Genomic DNA, 5,813 nt, shown 5'->3' with positions numbered 1-5,813 from the left:
GCACTTAATGCCTTAACAGCTGCTGTCATGAGGGGATACTAGATACTGTCCTTGTCAACAAGATGACCCAGCACAAGGCTTTGACGGTCCCCAAAGTGACATTTCTTGGAGTTACGAACCAGCCGAGCGTTTGTGACGCATTCCAGGACAATATCCATGCGCGTATTGTGCTCGCAGAATTTTCGTCCGAATATAATAACGTCGTCAAAAAAACCCATAGAGATGTCTCATTTTATTCGACGCAGAATGGTATCCATGAACTTTTCAAAAATTTCTGCAGCGTTGCACGACCCAACTGGAATCACATTTAATTCGAATAATTCACACGGGGGTTGTGAAGGCTGTTTTATCCTTCTCTGCAGGATGCATCGGGATTTGCCCATATCCTGAGCGTGGGTTAGAGCACTGCACGGGCTCGGGCTTTCGGGTAAGCTGTTCTCGGGCTGAAGAAAATAAGAGGCCGAACGAAGGCAATGAATTGCATCTATTATCCGGGGCAGCGGATAGACACCCTTCTTAGTCATGGCATTTCATTGGCGATAATCGACGCACAATCTCCAGCTACCATCTTTCTTTCTGATGAGTATGGCCGAAGCAGCCAGGGACATGAGGACTCTTGTGTTACTCCATTTGTTATCGTGACATTCACTTGTTCACCTATTATGTTGCAATCGTTAGCCGACACGTGATAAAAATGTTGTGTTATCGGGCACGCAGATGCCGTATCGGTAGTATGGCGTGCTCGATACTATATAATCGAGAATGTTTTGTCCGGCCGTGGAAAGTCCAACACTGACACATGTTTAGAAATTGCATCCACTAAGGTTACGCGCTGCCTTGTCCTGATCGACTTGTGATCGACTTGTGACTGATCAACTTGTAATCGACAAGACAGAAGCTTGGTGTCTGCGTGGCAAAGGCAAGCAACTTCACCCGACAAATGTGTAAGTATGGCTGCGGACGAAGACGTGTATTCTGTAAAGTAGGCGGGTGTCAAGCCGTGCAGAAGCAAGACGGGTTCTGTCGAGCAGTTCACAAGCCAGCCCGTACATTGCCGAATGAGACCACACAATGAGGGACAAAAACGTTCTTCTTCACAAAAATTAATGCATTGGTTCTACGGATACTTCGAAACTGTCTAGAACGTCACCGTAATATAGAAAAGGAACACACACAGCGGTAGACTGACGAAAAAGAGTATCTGAAGGAACCAAAGTCCCAAAGTTCACCTTTGCTTCGAATTTCTTCAAAGAGCCAGGACGAAGCATGGCCATCGTCGAAACTCCCACAGCCAAGGATACCTCAGAAGTGCACACACAAACAGGGCGCCAAAACTCGCCACTCACTCCACCAAACGTTGCAGCCTCGTCCCACCGAAATACAATTTTGTGCCCTCAGAAACCATTAAAAGCGCGAGTCCTTACTGATGGAGTTGCTCCTGTATCCAGCAAATCCATCACAGAAATATGATCAGCAAGTACATGCACTTTGTTCCTAATCATTAAACGGCAGGCGGCATTTCTGTCGATAGGGTGTGTCGAGCGACCTCACCCCCATTGGTCGCGCTAGCTAGTTTTCCGGTTGCAAAGGTGAGAAGGAGCGGTGCAGGGGGTATGGAGATCGATGTAAGCGGGGTGCACGAGAAGACGGTGGTGCTGTCACACTCCTGGCAGATGCCGGCAAACAGCTCAGAAAGCTTCTCTGCCAGCAATCGTTGCCAAAAGCAGCGCCAGCTGACCAAGGGGTGGGGTACGGCACTTTAGTGGTCCTCATAGGAAATGTGGTGCTCGTTAAAAACGTGGATCAACTATTCCACGTTGTTGGGAGACGATTGAAAAACCTCACTACATGGCCCGCGACACCGCATAGGAAACACACCGGCAGTGGCCGAACATTTTCATGATCCGCACTGTAATCAGGCACGTTGGTGTTTCCCGCACACCAGCGAGTGGGTGACCCTCATTATGGCTAGGCAACGGCCGCCGGTAGGAGTTCGTGTGGTGAGGGCGTTGGTTGTAGTCAGGATCTTGATAGGTCTGATAGTGATGCCGGCTGTGCGACGGCACATCTCTTCCGGTGGAGTAACTCCTCGCGAAAAATATGCCGTATAGTTGACGGAAGGTCAACACTCGAGCTCGTATACAGACTCGCCACAGTTTTAACAATAGCCAAGTGACAAGAGAGAGAGAGAGATCAGGCGAGAGAGGAAAGGCAGGGAGGTTAACCAGAAGTCAGTTTCCGGTTTGCTACCCTACACTTGGGTGGGGGATAAAGGGGTTGGAGAGAGTGCATAGAGAGAGAGAGAGAGAGCGAAAAAAACACAAAAAAGACTGAGGCATAGGTAACAAAGGAGGCGTTCCAATCACAGACGTTCACAAAGGCCAGTGGACTTCAGGAACCGCAGGAGCGCTTGCACGGCCTTCTGATGCGATGTTGAGTCTCGTCGATGTTGCAGAATTTTTTCTTCCGATAACGGCTGGTCGTCCAACTGGTTCAGCACGACGGAGAGCGATTGTCTCTGCACACTGTATTGTGGGCACTGACAAAGAACATGACGAATCGTTTCCGCGTCTCCACAATTGTCACATGCTGCACTGTCGGCCATCCCTATGCGGAACGCGTAGGCATTGGCGAATGCGACGCCCAACCATAGCCTACACAGAAGGGTCGCATCTCTTCGGGGAAGTCTTTTTGGAAGTCGAAGGCTTAAGGTTGGATCTAAGGTGTATAATCGGACGTGCATAAAATGTGGTTTATTCCAGTCTGATGAAGTGCATTGGCGTGCAAGTAGGTGGAGCATCCTTGCAGCATCTGTCCTAGATAGCGGGATCAATAGGCGGTTGTCTTGTTCATGAGCTGAATGAGCAGCTTGATCGGCACGTACATTGCCAATAATTCCACAGTGACTTGGCAGCCACTGAAAGATTATTTCGTGTCCTTTCTCGGTCAGGTGGTGTACGGCCTCTGTGATTCAGAAAACCAGTTGTTCCTGTGGACCGCGCCGTAAGGCTGACAGTAAACTCTGCTGTGCCGTCTTTGAGTCGCAGAAAAGGGACCATTTGTGTGTTGGTTCATCATTAATAAAATGTAGTGTGACTAGAAGCGCTGCCAGTTCTGCTGCCGTCGACGTTGTCAAGTGAGATGTTTTCATCTTGATAGTGGTGGCTTTTTCTGGAATAACGACGCGGCGGTAGAGCTGTTCTGCAAGACGGAACCGTCGGTGTATATGTGGGTGTAATTCCGGTACCTTTCATATAATAGGAGTAAGGTAAGCTGTTTAAGTGCCGGTGATGACATGTATGTTTTTTTCTGGACGCCAGGTACTGTCAGGTTGACCGTTGGCTGAATGAGGCACCAAGGAGGAGTGGAAGGTCTCGCGGCAGGTGTGAAGCAAGATGGTATAGCCTCACGATGTGCGGATGCCATTCGGCAGAACGAGGCGTGTGGTCTCTCCACAGGTAGAGAGGCTAGATGGTGGTAAGGAGCCCGTGCAAGGTGCCTTACGTGCATTCTTATTGCTTCAACTGCGATGTGGGTCTTTATGAGGTGGTCTCTGGCGATTGCAATAGTTGCCGCCGTTGACGCACTTCGAGGAAGACCTAGAGAAATCCGGAGCGCCTGGGCCTGCACACTTTGTATAGTACGTAGGCTTCTTGTACTTGTGTTAGTCAATGCTGGCAAGCTGTACCGCAAGAAGCCGAGAAAAAGTACTTTATATAGTCGAAGCATAGCGCTTGTCGACATTCCCTAGGTCTTTCCAGCGAAGAATTTCAGAAGGTGACAGATGCCTGTCAACCGTTTTTTTCATGTACAATACATGGGGGCTCCATGAGACGTCTCTGTCAATTATGACACCAGAGGAATTTATATGACCGTACAAATGGTATCATCTGCCCATTGATTAACACGCGGTAGTGCGTCATAGGCTTACGTGTAAATGCCACAAGTGCACATTTGTCAGATGAAATCTCCAGGCCTTGATTTCAGAGATAGTGTGCAGTCTGAGTGGCAGCTTTTTGGAGCCTGGCGCGCAGCTGTAGGCGTGTCACTCCGGACGCCCAAACGCATATGTCGTCCGCGCACATTGATAATTTATCTGTGTTTGGTAAGTGATGAAGGAGACCAATCAGCGTAAGGTTACACAACGTAGGGCTCAGTACGCCACCTTGGAGGAGGCCATAGTAGGTGTAATGCAAAGATGTGTGGCCGTCCTCGGTGCTCGCAAAGAAAGATCGCATAGAGAGATAGCTATGAATCCATCGGAAGATCCGACCACCGAGGCCTATCTCTTCGAGAGCGGCGAGGATGGATTCATGTGTAACGTTGTCGTACGCCCCTTTGACGTCGAGGAACAAAGAAGCGCACAGACGTTTACACCCTTTTTGGTGCTGAACGTAGGTAACCAGGTCGACAACAGTATCAATCTACGAGCGGCCACGTTGGAATCCTGCCATGGCATCTGGGTAGCCGTTGTGGTATTCCAAGTACCACTCCAAGCGTCCGAGGATCATCCGCTCCATCACTTTTCCCACGCAGCTCGCAAATGCAATCGGGTGATACGATGAAAGCTCCAACGGAGACTTTCCAGCCTTCAGGAGCGGAATTATGCGACTAGTCTTCCAGCTTGTGAGAAGTGTGCCAGCCCGCCAGGATTCATTATAGATTTCAAGAAGAACACTCCTTGCCCGTGCACCTAGATTACACAGAGCTCTGTAAGAAATTCCGTTAGGTCCGGGTGACGACGTGTGTCTGCACAAAGCTAGCGCCGCCTTGAGTTCATGGATCGAAAATGGAAGATTCATGCGGGGGTCACGTCGTGGCGGGAAGCTGATGAAATGTGATAAGGTGTTGGAAGCTGTGCGTTGCCCGGATAATCTGGCACAGAAGTCTTCTGCGACATCAAAATCTGGTCGTTGTTGGAAGAGGGCCAGAGAATTGAATGGAGACCGTTGTACGGGTGACATCCTGAGCCCTCGCACCGTCCTTCATAAGTGCGATAGGGGCTTGGAAGGGTCTAAGGATTCACAGAAAGCAGTCCAGCGTTGTGACTTTAGCTTATCTAACCAGCGCTGGCTCTTCTTTTGTAGGCGTCTAGCGGTCCGTAGATCGTCCATTGACTTCGTGCGTCGGTATCTACGTTCGGAACGTCGCCGTATAGGTCGAAGTCGCTCTTATTATACGTCAAATTCTGTGAATTTCGAAGAGCACATTAGAGTACGCGTACTGTCTTGCACTGTGGTTTTCATTATGTCTTCCAAATTATGTAATAAACTACCTTGACATTGGTCTTCAACAACAGCCTGGAATTTGGGCCAGTCCACTCTTCGGATGGTATCACTTGACGTCGACGACGACAGTCCTCTGATCTTGACATATGTGGGAATATTGTCACTCCCGTGCGTTTCAATGTCCGTAAACCATCCGGTACGCCTGACGAGACTTCGTGATACGAAGGTCAAGTCAAGGCAGCTGCATAGAAAAGTAGGACTGCCGTCATATAAAACCCAGAGCTCGCTGTCGGAGGCGAACGATACCAAGGCTCTGCCTTTCGCGTTGATTTCTCGTACGTATGATTTTCATACGTATTGGTTATCGTTATGAGGTGGCACAGGATGAAGAATGTAAGTAACCTTGCTTTTTTCACCACTAGTTGATGACATAAATGATTCATAGCCGGATGGCCTGATTGAGTTCGATAAGTTCGGCTCGCAGATGATGATGATGGGAAACCTGTTGGCGTACACGAACCGTCGGAAATCGGCGATGCGCGATCGGAGTCCCCGGCCATTCCACTGGAAGATTGCTGCTTTTCG

This window comes from Dermacentor silvarum, chromosome 7 (genome assembly GCF_013339745.2).
Source record: "Dermacentor silvarum isolate Dsil-2018 chromosome 7, BIME_Dsil_1.4, whole genome shotgun sequence".
Taxonomy (NCBI): domain Eukaryota; kingdom Metazoa; phylum Arthropoda; class Arachnida; order Ixodida; family Ixodidae; genus Dermacentor; species Dermacentor silvarum.
This window is presented reverse-complemented; position numbering follows the sequence as displayed.